This window comes from Protobothrops mucrosquamatus, unplaced genomic scaffold, assembly GCF_001527695.2.
Source record: "Protobothrops mucrosquamatus isolate PMUCROS unplaced genomic scaffold, P.Mucros_1.0 scaffold3233, whole genome shotgun sequence".
Taxonomy (NCBI): Eukaryota; Metazoa; Chordata; class Lepidosauria; order Squamata; family Viperidae; genus Protobothrops; species Protobothrops mucrosquamatus.
This window is the reverse complement of record NW_015389229.1, coordinates 68,885-86,023: the sequence shown is the minus strand read 5'-3', so window position 1 is coordinate 86,023 and position 17,139 is coordinate 68,885. Positions and strand designations below refer to the sequence as shown.

Here is a 17,139-nt window from a genome sequence, read left to right as displayed (position 1 = left end):
GGCTACCTCACTGTTGGGGGAAACTCTTGGTTGTCCTAGATTTACAACTGTAATTTAGCCTGCAATTACAGTCGTAAATCAAGAGGGTCATTAATGGGTCATCACACGATGTGCTCAATTTTGTAACCTATTTTGTGGGAGCACAGAAGGAAGTGCGCATGAGGCAAACATTGATGAGTTTAGAGAAGACTTGAATTTCATTTCTGATTTCCCATTGGGTGTTTTGAGATTATGAAAATCCAACATACGGAGTTTCAGCCTTGTTTCTTGTGCTCCAGATTTTGATCACTTTCCCAGCCAGCTTACCAGTAGTCCTCAAGTTACTACTGTAATGGGGCCTGTCAGTTACGGATGCACGTTGCAAAAACCATGAAATGAGATTGGTTTGGTTAATTACCTCCACCCTCCATGATGCAGCCATTAAACAGATGTGCAACTCGCTAAGTGGAACACTAGCAACCCCCCTGTTCAGGGAAGGCCTAGACTTGCCTCTCTCCCCCCCCAGGGATCCCTGGGCCTCCCCCATTCACAAGACACCCTGTGCTCTGCTTCCCAACCCTTGGTTCCCCCAGAGCTTTTCCTCCCTTACAGGGCCCCACCAGGCTTTTCTCCCGCCCCACGGTCCCCACAGGTATGTCCCCCATGGTACCTCTGGCCTTTCCCCTACAGTATTTGGGGGGCTGCCCCAAAGAACACGGGGTCAAATTACTCTCCAAAGCACCAGAGGGCAGGACAAGAAACAACGGTTGGAAACTGATCAAAGGGAGAAGCAACCTGGAATTAAGGAGAAATTTCCTAACAGTGAGGACAATCAACCAGAGTGTTATGTGCTCCTGGCTACTTTCCTTCATGACCAGAGGCAAGCTCACCTGACCAATAACCAGCCAAGGCCTTTTATTTCATTTAATGCAATAAGCGAGGAGAGAAGCTATCAAAGCTTGGTTCTCTCCAAAGTTCCAATCCAAACTTCCTTCTTTATACAACCCTGTCAGGGCCGCCACATCCTTCCTCATTCCCCACTGCAGTTTCTTTGGTAAGCTTGTTTGTCTATTTCAGTACGTTTCCATTGTACAGCAGATTCTATTTTAAATGTTTCAATATTAAATTTTGAAGACCTTTCATTCACTTCTATCAAGAGGAACAGCTTGCCTTCAGAAATCGTGGGTGCTCCATCACTGGAGGTTTTTAAGAAGATACTAGAGAGTGACATCTGGAATGGTATAGGTCCGTGGTGGCGAATCTATGAAACGCATGCCACAGGTGGCACGCAGAGCCCTCTCTGTGGGCACGTGCGCCGTCGTCCAGGGCCTTCAGCTGGGTTTTATAAAACCTTTTCGCTTTAGGCTTCCGCCACCATGTGTAAAGAAAAAAAGTTTGAATCAATCAATTTTAACTTCTCATGGAAAAAAAAAAAGATCTCGCAAAGTTGGAATTGATTGATTGAAATTTTTAGTCCCACCCAGTCTACCGTTACCACCGCAGCCATGCCCACCATATGGGCCACGCCCAATCGGCACCCGATGATACATAAGTGGGGTTTTGGTTGCAGTTTGGGCAGTCGATCTCTACAAGATTCGCCATCACTGGTATAGGTTCTGCTTAAGCAAGGGACTGGACTAGAAGACCTCCAAGGTCCCTTCCAGCTCTATTCTATTCAAGATTGCTTCTTTAATGGGTCTTTTGTATATATTTTCCCTTGGGGCCTCCTCCCCTTGATTGTCAGGATCCCTCTCCATTTGAAATCTCTGAAAACCTGACTGCAACTGTTGATAGCAGTTAGGAAAGGAGCTTCCATGCATTTCCCTCAAGGCTGGCATTGTGATGTACAGCTTCCTTGTGGCATCGGATGGCTCCTGTGATTAATTTCATTTTATCCTTGGGGAACATCTAATTCTATTGGCAGAAAGGAAACTAATCAAGGGGAGAAGGAACTTGGAATTAAGGAGAAACTTCCCAACAGTGAGGACAATGAACCAGTGGAACAGCTTCCCTTCAGAAGTTGCAGGTGTTTCCATCACTGGAGGGTTTTAAGAAAAGAAGAGACACCCACCTACCTAAAATGGTATATTCTGATTGCTTGAGCAGGGGATTGGACTAGAAGACCTCTAATGTCCCTTCCAGCTCTGTTCTGATTGATTGATTGAATTAAGTGCAGAGCAGAAATAAATACTAAATTTCAATATACAAAGTAGACACATTAAAACTGACACAAGGAAACTAGCAGAATAACGCCCCACCCCCAAAAACTATTTTTACAATAATAATAGACCCCACAAAACGTACCAACACTATGTGGCTAACAAAACTGACCGAAATAAAAGACAACCCCAAAGGCAGAGGAGCTGCTACACAGGGCCAGGCCAGAAGCCACCAGTCCCCAATCAGAGGAACCCTCCATTTCCTGAACAGAAAAGTCTAAAGCTCAGATTGAAAGATGAAAAAGATCCGTTATCTGGAGAGTAAGGGGGAGCCCATTGCAAAGAGGTTGGATTGGATCTTGAAAGCTGCAGCCTTGAATTTGCTGTTGGAGCAGCAGGAAGAGGTCAAATGGGTGGATTCTGTGGGGAGGAAGAAGATCCAGCTGGGTGTACTGGTAAAGGCACCAGGGTAGAGACTGGGAAATGCTCAGTTCTAGTCCCGCCTTACCTGCTAAGCCATCTGTGCAACTCTGGCCAATCCTACCAGGCCTAGGCCTAAGCAGGAAAGCAGGAATCCACTTGACTTGACTTGACTGACTTGAAGGCATCAAAAACAAATATCCGGTGTAAGGCTCTGGGACGCTGGATGGAAAGCCGCGAGTTCTAATTCAGTTTTAGCTTAGGCATCATGACTCCTTCCAGGAGCTATGGATTGTTGAGAGGCAAAAAGTATGTCTCAGTATGCATTTAGCATTCAGCAGATGTAAAAAAGTTTCCTCCAGGAATGAAGCTTCATGGTGGGTGCTGCTGGATGCAGCCCTGGCTGGCAGGAGTGAAGATGGCCCTCCTATAGTGTCTCACCTTGGGAGCCACAGGAATATCTGTGATAAAAGTTTTGGGGTGTAGAGACGTTTTGATCTCCACTGAGAGTCACCCCTAAGAAAGCGCAAGAATCTTTACATCAACTTTCTGCTAACTCCCGCCATTCTCGCATGATCTAACTCAGGTAGGCAACCCAAAACAGTCAAAGCGCCACTTGGACCGTTTCCCACTGAAAACAAAACACGGGGATGCTGCAACAGTTGTAAGAATGAAAAACGGTCATAGGTCACGTTTTTCATGGCCATTGTAACTTCAAACGGTCACTGAACAAATAGTTGTAAGACGAGGACGACCTGTATCGCCTGACTAGATGTGGATGGGGACCAATATGGTAGCCTGCTTCCAGGTTTGTACCATATTTTATTATTCTATTTACAGGATGAAGTTGGCAATCATTTAGGGCAGGGGTGTCAAACTCAATTTCATTGTGGGCCACATCAGCATTGTGGTTGCCCTCGGGGGGGGCAGGGTGGGTGCAGCCTACTGGGTGAGCATGGATGGAGTGGGTGTGGCCAGCTCTACATCATTCACATAAAGGGTGCTTGTGGGGGCCTGGGCAAGAGTGGGACAGATCTGAGAGTCTCTGGCAGAAAGGGAAGGGACCAGGGCAGAGCCCATCAAGCCGGGTATATGAAGTAGGCAAGGGCCATTTGCTGGCCACTTCCAGGCGATGGTGCATTTTTTCATTCCTCACAAAGGGTGACACCTCCCCAGCATGCACCCAGGGAGTGGGGCCGACGCGGCAGGGGCTGGTTCTTCGCTGTGTCCAGGATGTCTTCGCGGGCCACATGAAACCACTTCGCGGGCTGCACCCGGCCCCCAGGCCTTGTGTTTGACATGTCTCATTTAGGGGCTCCACATGCAAACAAGTACACCACAGAATACTTCTTGGTATGATAGAAAAATATGAGATAGATGATAGCAGCAGCACCAGATGGAATGGTAACTGGCTGACCAGCAGCACTCAACATGTCATCTTCAATGGAACTAAATATATGTGGAGGGAAGCATGCAGCGGGGTACCCCAAGGCTCTCTCTTAGGCCTAGTACTCTTCAATATCTTCATAAGTCATTAAGAGAAGGGGGGAATAGCCAAACCTGGAACACTGGGCCCTTTAGAGCAAAATGCAATTCAGTGGTGAAAAAAATGAGGTTTTACACTTAGGCATGAAAAACCAAACGCACATCTATAGAAGAGGTTGGATATATCCCAACAGCAGTATCTGTGAGAGGATCTAGGACTCTCAGTGGACAATCACTTAAGTATGATTTAGCAATGCGATGAAGCTGCAGAAAAAGTGAGTGCAGTCCTGTTCTGCATCACCAGAAGGATAGTATCAAGATCACATGAAGTGTTAGTAATGAATTACTGCTGCACTTAAAATACTGCATCCAGGTTTGGTCATGATACAAAAAGAGATGTTGAGACTCTAGAAAGTGCAGAAAAGAGCAACAAAGATATTTAGCGTACTGGATGCTAAAAATCAGATGAGCAGTTGGAGGAACTGGATATGTCTAATTTAATGCAGAGAAGGACTTAAGGGTGGCCTGATAGTTTTTCGGTATTTGAGGGGCTGACACATCTATTCCCCAAAGTGCCTGAGAGCAGTAAAAGAAGTAATAGAAGGGAGACCTATCAAAAACAGATCCAACCGAGAATTAAGGGGAAGATTCCTGTCTGTGAAACCAATTAATCAGTGGAACAGCTTCCCTCTAAAAGTTGGGAGTGCTCCATCTGTGGAGGTTTTTAAGAGGAGACTGGACAGCCATTTGTTCAGAATGGTGTAAGTAAGGTCTTTGCTTGGAGAGTTACAACTCTTTAGTGTGTATTTCTGTTTGAACTTCACACACTTCTAGGACTCAGCATGGAGCTAATCTTTGTAAACTAAGTAGGATCACTTTTCACTGTTTCACTAGGTCAGGGGCCGGCAACCTTAAACACTCAAAGAGCCTTTTGGACCCCTTTTCCACAGAAAAAAAAACCACCAGGAGCCACAAAAGCCTGCTGCTTCCCCCCCAGCACTCCACCGCTGCTGCTGTTTACCCCCCCTGCCGCGCGGAGCACCCTGCCACTGCTGCTTTCTTCCTCTACTTCCCCTGTGCTGAGCACGCCCTGCCACTGGTTTTCCCTTCTACCTCCACCGCGTGGAGCACCCTGCTGCTGCTGCTTTTTGCTCTTACCTCCCCGTACGAAGCGTGCCGTCGCAGCTTTTTTCCTCCTATGTCCCCCATGCACAGCGCCCTGCTGCCGTCGCTTTTCTCTACCTCCCCCGTGCAGAGCGCCCTGCTACCGCTGCTTTTCTCTATCTCCCCCATGCAGAGCATCATGTTACCGCTGCTTTTCTCTCCTACCACGTGGAGTGTGTCCTGCTGCTGTTTTTTCCTCATACCTCCCCTGTGCAGAGTGCCCTGCTGCTGCTGCTTTTCTCTCCTACCTCTCCACACAGAGCGCCCTGCTGCCACTGCTTTTCCCTACTTCCCCCACGTGGTGCATGCCCTGCCGCTGCTTTTCTCTCCTACCTCCCCCATGCAGAGTGCCCTGCTGCCACTGCTTTTCTCTCCTACCTCCCCTGCCACTGCAGCTTTCCCCAGCAGCAAAGATGGCGTTTGGGAGGCAGCGGCAGGGCATAGCCCAGGCACTGCCCAGCAGCAAAGCTCGTCCTTCCCACTCAAGAGGCCCCCAGCAGCTCCTCAGCTCCATCCAAGTTGAAGAAAGTGGAGGCGCAGCAGAGGGATTGCTCTCAAACAATAAGAACCAGGTGTGCTGCTCGCTCGTGGGCGCCAGCCTTATTGAGAGCAATCCCGCTGCTGCGCCTCCGCTTTCTTCAACTCGGATGGAGCAGAGTGGGGAGGAGAGAGAAGAGTAGAAGAGCGGTGAGGCTTTGTGCCAGCTGGCTGGCCAGGTGAGGGGTAGGTCGGGTGATGCTGGCTGGCTGGCTGGCTGGGGGGATCATGACCACTGGGGGGAATCTGACAAGCCTCATGGCAGCAGAATTGGCAGCTCCCCTTCAGCCTGTTTCCCCAGCTCCGTACATGATGCTTTGCAGAAAACCCCCGTGCCCCCATGCGACACCTTTCCATCTCCGACGCGGTCCTCCGTCACTTCCTCCACCGCTGTGTGCAGTCTTACAAACAAAAGAAGCTTGTTAGCCTGCCCACAAACTTATTTCGTTTGGGGAATTAAAAAAAAGGTTCAATCAATCCATTCCAATTTCGCAAGATCTTTTTTTTCTGTGAGAAGTTGGAATGGATTGATTGAACTTTTTTTTTAGGTGGTGGAGGATTGGGAGCCACAGCGGAAGGATGGAAGAGCTGCATGCGGCTCCGGAGCCACGGGTTGCTGACCCCTGGTCTAGTCTCTTCACCCACGATTTCTGAAGGCAAGCTGTTCCTTTTGATAGAAGTGAATGAAAGGTCTTCAAAATTTAATATTGAAAGAAAAATTTAAAATAGAATCTACTGTACCATGGAAACATACTGAAATAGACAAACAAGGTTACCAAAGAAACTACAATGGGGAACGAAGAGGGAGGTGGCAGCCCTGACAGGGTTGTATAAAGAAGGAATAGTTTGGATTGGAACTTTGGAGAGAACCAAGCTTTGATAGCTTCTCTCCTCGCTTATTGCAATAAATGAAATAAAAGGCCTTGGCTGGTTATTGGTCAGGTGAGCTTCCCTCTGGTCATGAAGGAAAGTAGCCAGGAGCACAAAGCACTCTGGTTAATTGTCCGCATTGTTAGGAAATTTCTCCTTAATTCCAGGTTGCTTCTCCCTTTGATCAGTTTCCAACCGTTGTTTCTTGTCCTGCCCTCTGGTGCTTTGGAGAATTTGATCCCACCTTTTGCAGCCCCCCAAATACTGTGGGGGAGAGGTCGGGGGACCATGGGGGAAAAACCTGTGGGGACCGTGGGAAGGGAGAAAAGATTGGTGGGGGCCTATAAGGGAGGAAAAGCCCCAGGGAAACCAAGGGTTGGGAAGCAGAGCACAGGGTGTCTCAGGGGTGGGGGAGGCCTAGGGATGCCTGGGGGGGTGCAGGTCTGGGCCTGCGCTAGGCTTCCAACACATTCCCCCAACAGTGGGGTTGCTAGTATTCCACGTAGCAACTCGCAAATCTGTTTAATGGCTGCATCACGGAGGATGGGGGTAACTAACCAAACCAGTCTCACTTCATGGCTTTTGCAACGTGCAACTGTAACTGGCAGGCCCCATTACAGTTGTAACTTGAGGACTACTGGTATGCTGACTGGGAAAATGTGGGGATCAAAATCTGGAGCACAAGAAACAAGGCTGAAACTCCATAGGTTGGATTTCCATAATCAATATACAAAAAACACCACAGAAAACGCTATTTGAGGAATTCCACAAGTTTTATAAAAGGAAACATCCAGAAGTTCTGATAATCAGAAACAGGTCATTAGCCTTTATCAAGCTAACAATTTCCATTTTTTTTCTCCACACCTATAGGTCTAATCCTAAAATGTGTTGACTAAAAAGAATCGGGTCAGAATTCAAGTAGCCAATATCTCACCTACACTCCCAATGGGAAATCAGAAATGAAATTCAAGCCTTCTCTAAACTCATCAATGTTTGCCTCATCTGCACTTCCTTCTGTGCTGCCACAAAATAGGTTATAAAATTGGGCACATTGTGTGATGACCCATTAATGACCCTCATGATTTACGACTGTAATTCCAGGCTAAATTATAGTTGTAAATCGAGGACTACTAAGAGTAGTCCTTGTTTGTTTGACTAAAAAAAGGTTCAATCAATGAATTCCAATTTTGCGAGATTTTTTTTGCCCATGAGAACTTGGAATTGATTGATTAAACTTTTTCTTTTTTAGGTGGCGGAGGACTGGAAGCCACAGTGGAAGGATGAAAGAGCCACGGGTTGCTGACCCCTTGTCTAGTCTCTTCTTAAGAAACCTCCAGTGATGGAGCACCCATGATTTCTGAAGGCAAGCTGTTCCTCTTGATAGAAGTGAACGGAAGGTTTTCAAAATTTAATATTGAAAGAAAAATTTAAAATAGAATCTGCTGTACAATGAAAAGTTACTGAAATAGACAAACAAGGTTACCAAAGAAACTACAATGGGAAATGAGATTTAGATTAGAATTAGACCCAATACTGAAATCTTTTCCAAAATCTGGATACTTTTACCGTTTCTGTCCTGTATGCGTCCTCTGGTGTTTTACAAACAGAGAAGTTTAACTGAAACTTTTCCCACACTCTGGACACCCATGCGGTTTCTCTCCTGTGTGAGTCCTGTGGTGTATCACCAGGTGGGAATTCTGACTGAAACTTTTCCCACAATCAGGGCATTCAAAGGGTTTCTTTCCTGTGTGAGTCTTCTGGTGTTTCATCAGTTTTAGATACTGACTGAAATTTTTCCCGCAAATTGGTGTATCACCAGACTGGAATTTTGACTGAAACTTTTCCCACATTTCTGAATGGTTTTTCTCCTTTGTGAGTCCTCTGGTGTATCACCAGGTGGGAATTCTGACTGAAACTTTTCCCACAATCAGGACATTCTTTCCTGTGTGAGTGTTCTGGTGTTTCATCAGTTTTGAATACTGACTGAAAGTTTTCCCGAAAATTGGTGTATCACCAGGCTGGAATTTTGACTAAAACTTTTCCAACATTCCTGTGTGAGTTCTCTGGTGTATCACCAGGTTGGAATTTTTTTTTTTAAAAAAAAATATTTTATTGATTTTCCAGTTTTACATATAAGTATTTAGAAGGCAATGTGGTAATTGGGTTGTTGTTCGTCCATCGATTTTTGATGAAGACCTTGACATCTTGTAGATTGTGGGCTATCAACGGTGGCTGATAAGACCGATGTTAGCACGGAATGTTCTGCCACATACTGAACAGAGAAATGTGGACACTATTGCTTCAGTATTTGCAGCTCTGGCTTTACGGAGTGCTCGCTTCTCTTGTGCCAAGATTGTCCTTTTGTGTTCATATGTCTGGCAACCCTGGTAAACCAGGGTACGCCATTTTGGTCGATCATGCGCCAAAAATTCCCAAGAGAATTGGGTTAAACAATAATTCAATAGTACAATCTTTAGTAGGTGAGATACCTCAGGTTACATTATCAAAAATTTCTTCTCTGTTTCCCTTAACATTTACTATTTCATATTTAAGCTAAAGAATTCCTAGTTTGTATCAAAATTCAATATAAACTTCATTATCACATTTATACATTTGTTTTGTTTATACATATCTTAATAAATCTCGGTAATAATAGAGTGACCTTTGTTAGTTCAGATCCATCATCTATATTCTCTGAGTTAAATCAATAATTCAAACCTATTTCCTAATAGTTAGTTTACATTTCCCTTGTAAATCTAAATCTTCAATATTAGACAAATTGTTCCTATTTTTTTACTCTTTTCCGACTATTTTAAATCTAATAATCAAATTTCCCTTCATCTCAAAATCTTCCTTTAGCCCACTAGTTGACAGGTTAGAGTTGTCTCTAATAAATCAAAAAGGCCCAGCTTTTCAACCTAATTCTAGCTTTCTTCTTTTGCCAACAGACTTCCATGTCAATGCTTTTAAATCATCAGATAGATGATTTCTTGTATATGTTATTTGAATTAAAGGAGATCATCTAATTGCCAATTTTCTGAAAGTTCTGGCCCATTTATAATCATTAGGTTGTTGTCCTGGTATCCCAGATCCTCGTGATTGTTCTGGTATAGTTGTCTTCAATTCGATCTGGTCTTTTTCTTTCTCAAATTTCTTCTGGTTTGCATAGAAGGTCATTTCCAGTTTTGGAGTTATTGTTTCGTTGTCTGGATTTTCAATAATCTGTGCTTGTTGTTCTGTAAAGGCCTCTGTCTTGGTGTTCATTTATTCCACTCCTGCTGTTTTTTGAGTTAGTAGTTTTCTAGCTGCAATCACGATTTCACTTTCTGGAGGCAAACTGGCCCCTTTGTCTTTCAGATTAGCTTTGAGTTTCTCAATATTTGCCAAAATACTTTCAAGTAAAGATTTTAACATATCCAAGGTCTTTTGCTGACCCTCCTCCATTTCTGACAAAAAACAAGCTTTCTAGTGAAGGCTATTTATTAAACAAGAGTCAGTAAATGTTCACCTCCACCGTTCTTAGAAACCAATTTTACCTCCCAGCTGCTCTCTCAGAGTTAAGTCTTTCATAGATTATACCAAGGTCAAATCTGGGCTGTGAGCAAGTCTTTTTGTCAGAAGTAATAAAACTGCTGTGACAAGCTTCGCCACAAGATAGCCCCAATAACATTTAAAATCTTTTTCAGATTCTGGGCTAGGTTCTTATCCGATTTAAGGTTTTTTTGCAAATAAAATAGAATTGGTGTATCACAAGGCTGGAATTGTGATTGAAAGTTTTCCCACATTCAGATCATTCAAATGGTTTTCCTCCTGTGTGAGTTCTCTGATGTATCACCAAGTTGGAATTCTGACTGAAACTTTTCCCACATTCAGGACATTCAAAGGGTTTCTAACCTGCGTGAGTTCCCTGCTGTATCACCAGGCTAGAATTGTGACTGAAAGATTTCGCATAATCCGAACATTCAAAGGGTTTCTCTCCTATGTGAGTCCTTTGCTGTATCACAAGGTTAGAACCGGAACTGAAATGTTTTCCACAATCAGGACATTCAAAGGGTTTTTCTGCTGTGTGAATCCTCTTGTGTTTCATCAGGCTGGAGCTGAAACTGAAACTTTTCCCAATTGAGGACATTCAAAGGCCTTCTCTCCTATGTGAGTCCTCTGATGTCTCACCAGGTTGAAACTGCGACTGCAACGTTTCCCACAAACTGTACACTCATATGGTTTCTCCCCTGTGTGAGTCCTCTGATGTATCACCAGACTGGAATTGTGTATGAAAGATTTCCCACAATCAGAACATTCAAAGGGTTTCTCTCCAGTGTGAGTCCTTTGGTGGTTCACCAAATTGGAATTTTGACTGAAACTTTTCCCACAATCAGGACATTCAAAGGGTTTCTCTCCTGTGTGAGTCCTCTGGTGTCTCACTAGGACGGAATTTGCAACGAAACGTTTCCCACACTCAGGACATTCAAAGGGTTTCTCTCCTGTGTGAGTCCTCTGGTGTATCACCAGGGTGGAATTCTGAGTGAACCTTTTCCCACATTCAGGACATTCAAAGGGTTTCTCTCCTGTGTGAGTCCTCTGGTGTATCACCAGGCTGGAATTGTTTATGAAAGATTTCCCACAAACTGGACACTCATATGGTTTCTCTCCTGTGTGAGACCTCTGATGTATCACCAGATTGGAATTATGTACGAAAGATTTCCCACAAAGAGAACATTCAAAGGGTTTCTCTCCAGTGTGAGTCCTCTGGTGTATCATCAGGGTGGAATTCTGAGTGAACCTTTTCCCACACTCAGGACATTCAAAGGGTTTCTCTCCTGTGTGAGTCCTCTGGTGTATCACCAGGCTGGAATTGTTTATGAAAGATTTCCCACAAACTGGACACTCATACGGTTTCTCTCCTGTGTGAGTCCTCTGGTGTATCACCAGGCTGGAATTGTTTATGAAAGATTTCCCACAAACTGGACACTCATACGGTTTCTCTCCTGTGTGAGACCTCTGATGTATCACCAGACTGGAATTGTGTATGAAAGATTTCCCACAATCAGAACATTCAAAGGGTTTCTCTCCAGTGTGAGTCCTTTGGTGGTTCACCAAATTGGAATTTTGACTGAAACTTTTCCCACAATCAGGACATTCAAAGGGTTTCTCTCCTGTGTGAGTCCTCTGGTGGTTTACTAGGTCAGAATTTGTAATAAAACTTTTCCCACAAACTGGACATTCATACGGTTTCTCTCCTGTGTGAATCATCTGGTGTCTCGCCAGGTCAGAATTTTGACTGAAACTTTTTCCACATTCAGGACATTCAAAGGGTTTCTCTCCTGTGTGAGTCCTCTGGTGTATCACCAGGTTGGAATTTGCAATGAAACTTTTCCCACAAACTGGACACTCATATGGCTTCTCTCCTGTGTGCGTCCTTTGATGTCTCACCAGGTCAGAATTTGAAATGAAACTTTTCCCACATTCAGGACATTCAAAGGGTTTCTCTCCTGTGTGAATCCTCTGGTGTCTCACCAGGGCAGAATTTGAAATGAAACTTTTTCCACATTCAGGACATTCAAAGGGTTTCTCTCCTGTGTGAGACCTCTGATGTGTCATCAGGCTGTAATTCCGAGTGAAACTTTTCCCACATTCAGGACATTCAAAGGGTTTCTCTCCTGTATGAGTCCCCTGGTGGATTATTAGGTCAGAATTTCTAATAAAACTTTTCCCACAAACTGGACACTCATACGGTTTCTCTCCTGTGTGAATCCTCTGGTGTCTCACCAGGTCAGAATTTGAAATGAAACTTTTTCCACATTCAGGACATTCGAAGGGTTTCTCTCCTGTGTGAGTCCTCTGGTGTATCACCAGGTTGGAATTTGCAATGAAACTTTTCCCACAAACTGGACACTCATATGGCTTCTTTCCTGTGTGAGTCCTCTGATGTATCACCAGGCTGGAATTGTGACTGAAAGATTTCCCACAAACCGAACATTCAAAGGGTTTCTCTCCGGTGTGAGTCATCTGGTGTTTCATCAGGTAGGAATTTACAGCAAAATGTTTCTCACAAACTGGAGACTCCTATGGTTTCTCTCCTGTGTATAGGGCATCTGTCCTGTGTGGGTCCTTTTATGAACTACAAGGGAGATATTCTGACCAAACATTTTGTTAGATTAGTAGCATTTGCATCCCTTTTTTCAGTTTGGATCCTCTTGTACGTAATCATGTATGCTTTTGCAATCTGTGCTTCATACCACAATAGTGACATCTGTGGAGCTTTTCCACCACTAATATGCTGGAGGAAGTGAAAAATGTGTGTGGTCTCTTGTTAAGTGGTGCTTTGATTTCACCTACTGTTTTCTTCCTCTGCATTACTGTCTGCCCTATTTGAGTATCCCATTGACCTTTTTTTCCCCACTGACTTCCAGATATTTCCCTTCTTCTGAGGGAAAAATAATCACTTTCAGCTTGTCATGTAACGTATCCTTGTGTTCTGCATACTCTAATTTTTCCAGCTTGAAGTCTCTTCTTGATTTTCTCTTGCCTTTCACCTGCTGGGATGGGAGAATTGTGTAATTTTCTGAAGGAAATGGAAAATATTTTGATTTCTGGCTTCATTTGTTTTCCTTTTCAAAAGTTATTCTCACTTCTCCAGAGTGCTCTTATTGCCATCCTCTTTGTCTGTAAGAGTCAAAGAAAAGTGTAATTTTATTATTTTTTATACAATGCTTAGAGGTGTGAAGAAAAGGAAAAAATATACATTACATTTAAAAAGCAAATATGCCACAATGTTAACCTCTTACATTACTTATGATTCATTGGACATTCCAGAGATCCAAGTTCAAATATCCGTTCAATCATGAAGTTCCCTTGACTTGCATTAACCATAAACTGTAAGCGCTGCTATGGGTTATCATAAAATATATCTGGAAGTCTTGGGTATAGATCAGCGGTTCTCAACCTATGCGTCGTGACCCCATTTGGGGTCGATCGACCATTTCACAGGGGTCGCCAAGCAAGGCTGTCCGCCATTTTTTCCCCCTTTTCCGGCAGGCGCCTTACCTCCCTTGAGCTTGGCCAGCTGGTGGTCGGTCTGCTCCGTCTCTGCCGCTTGCCAGCTACGCCTCGCCCGGCGCAGGGGGCGGAAGCACGCATGTGCGGCGCTCCCGGGCAGGGAAAGTCCTTGACTTACGACCGGTTTAGTCCTCGACTTACGACGGTTGGGGTCGCAGCATTAAAAAGGTTGAAAACCACTGGTATAGATTATACAATTATAAAAGGTAGTGATGATGCCGGACCCGTACAGGCGGCCCGGAATGTTCATGAAGAGACAGCTGAGGGACATATCAATGGGGGCAGCATTAGGAAGGATAGAATTGATAAAGATGAGAGGGAGTGAATCCGGGAGCGAGTTAGCAGGCAGCCCAGCTGACCGCAGCCAGACGAGATGGAAAAAAGGATGCGACTAGGCGGATGTACAGCATGGAATAAAGGGAAATCAGAAGAAATAGGCCCAACAGGGATAGATGGGGGTAGGTCAGATAAACGGGTGTATCTACACAAACAGGAGGGAAGCGGTAAGGAAAAGGCAGCGATGATATCAGACCCGGCCGTATGGCCCAAAATGCTCATGGGGGGAGGGATGGTGGGTATATTAATGGCAATGGCACCAGGAAGGAGAGTGAGGGAATCTGAGGGCGAGTCAGCAGGCAGCCTAGCTGAGCACAGGCGGATAAGGCAGGAGGATAGGGTGCGGTTGTGTGCGCGCACACCCAATCATGGAGAAAGATCGGAGAAAATTAGGCCCAGAGGGACAGATAGTGGAAGGCAAGAACAGCGGATGGATCAGCAGGGTAAGAAAGAGGGGGGGGCAACAGTGGAGAAGCACTGACAATGCCAATTCTGAGTGCCCAGCCCAGAATGACCGCAGGGAGATAGACGGCAGATGCAGGGATAGGATTGGCAAAGATGAGAAGGAGTGAATTCAGGAGCGAGCCGGCAGGCAGCCCAGCTGATTGCAGACAGATGGGACGGAAGGACGGGGCAGGGCTGCATGCACACACAGTCAGACGTGAGGGGAAACTGGGGAAAATAGGACTCATGATGACAAACAGTGGAAGACAGGAGCAACAGGCAGATAAATGGAATGGAAGAGAGGGGAACAGCAGCGAAAGGGCACCTGGGATACTGGATCCGGACACGCGGCCCAAAGTGAGGGCGGGGGAGTGGCTAGAAGGCACACCAATGGCAACAACACCAGGGGATCAGGAAAGCTAAGTTTGTTTTAGTATTGCAAATAGTTGCTTTTATTGTTTTTAAATTTTTTAACAATAAACAGCTGATTTATATTCATCCTGGAGTTCGAAGATTGTATATTATTGAACAGATTATACAATTCCAGATATATGGAAAGAGTAATATAAATACACATACCTATAATTATATCTATGTGGAAAATTCATGTTTTCAGCCTGAAAAAGAAAAAGATTACGGTTAAACCTTCTGAGCTAATTTTTAGAGGTGTGGAGGCTTTAACTGATTAAACGATGCCCGATGACTCTGCAAGGTTTGGACATGGGAGTCCTGGGCTACAAATAAGGGCAAAAACTACTCTCCACAATCCCTCTGCTGACCTCCCAATTAAGGTACTCCTCACTTAATGACTGCAATTGGGACTGGCATCTTGGCTATCAAGCAGCCCGATCATTAAGCATGAAATTGGCATGATAGTGCCAACTTACGTAAGTTCCTCTGGACTTGTTAAGCAAATCACCATGGGTTGTTAAAGGCAATTTCACATGACAGTGGCTTGCAATTTCCTGCCGGTATACCCATTGATTTTGCTTGTAAGAAGCTAGCTGGGAAGGTCACAGATGGGGATCATGAATGCGGGATACTGATTGGACTCAGAAACTGAACTAGTTAAAGACTGTATGATTAAATGGGCTCAAAATATAGGAGAAACAATACCTATGGACACTTGGGAGCTGATCTGGGTGAGAAATGTGAAGTTTACACAAGCACAAAATTTACGTGAAAATTTTTATAAGATGTTTTACAGATGGCACTTGGATCCTTCAACTATGTCTCGTATTTATNGGTCATCCAGATGCAACTTTTTTTCATATGTGGTGGACTTGTAAGGTCATTAAGGCCTTTTGGGTACAATTATGGTGGAACTTACAGCAGATTTTTAAAAAAAGGATTATTTTTCTTCCACAGTTGTTTCTTTTAGGTATTGTGCAAGATTTAGATGCAAAAGAAATAAATTTGATGCTCTATTGTTTATCTGCTGCCCAATTGCTAATAGCCCAAAATTGGAAGAGCCCAATTCTGCCTACGATGGGAGACTGGAGATTGAAAGTTTCGTATCTTGCTGAAATGGCAAAGATTTCGGCTTACTTGAAGAACCATTCGAATGAACAATTTTTATCAATATGGAGAAGATGGATTGTTTATATTCAAAAGAAACAGAGTGGTAGAATATAATTTAGGTTTTTAGATTTTTTTAAGTTTGTTTATTTCTATCCTTTCTTGTAGATTAAGATATTATGTGGAGTTAGAGATATTAGTATTTGTCTACTTTTATATGTATATTATCCTGGGATTAGGTTTGGGAAGTTCGGGGGGTGGGTGGGGGGTTTTTGATTGTTTATTGTGATTACTTATGATTGTTTTTTTATGATGGAAAAATAAATAAAATTTTCAAAAAAAAAATATGAATGCGGGATACTGCAGCCACCATAAACACGCAACAATTGGCAGCATCCGAATTGGTGCAACTCCCTTTTCCTGCATTTTCATACTCACAGGCCCAGTGAAGAAATGGCAAATGAGGACTACTTATACAACTGAACATCCTGAAAGATCTTCCATAGCTATTCTTTCAGAAGTGCTGGCTTAAGCACAGTTGAACCTCGTCAATATAAGTATGGGGTGGCAATAGGAAATACCGTGCTTGTTAGCTATAAATAGAAGTAAAAAAATTAAAATCCCAGAAAAAAATAGTGACAGTTTCAGTCTGACATTGTTGCCAGGAAAACAGCAGGTCCACTAGAGAATAATGAGAGTTGAAAGGGACCTTGGAGGTCTTCTAGTCAAATCCCCTGCTTAGGTAGGAAAGCTACGACACTTTGGCGCACAGGTCAATCCCCTCTTCTATGTGACAGCCCCTCCAAACTCTCCATGCGCCATTTTAGTCCAACAACTGAAGCCTCTGCAGCCCAACCAATAAACTGGCTCTTCTGCAAACCAGTCTCTGTTCCCCAAAATGCCCTACAGGCAGTTATTAGAGCTCCCAGGCCTGTTCCTTGACCGGAAATTCTGTTATCTTTCTAAATATAATCACACAACCCCCTTGATCTCTTTCGAAAGCTATTTGTAAAAAAACTGTGAAGAGCTTCTTTTTTCAAAGTTCATAAAAAAAACTAAAATTAATATTGAAAGACTCTGCAGACAGGGCTGTTCCCTGACACGGGCAGAGAGAAAGAGGGACTCAGCAGTCACCAGAGAGGGAATCTGGGCAGGTAAGAGAGGCAGATTC

General features: G+C 44.1%; 1 pseudogene; it reads right to left on the bottom strand.

Annotated features, from left to right (window-relative positions):
- Window positions 1–10,367: 10,367 nt before the first annotated feature.
- Window positions 10,368–17,139, bottom strand: part of LOC107297325 — a 32,156-nt pseudogene continuing 25,384 nt past the window's right edge.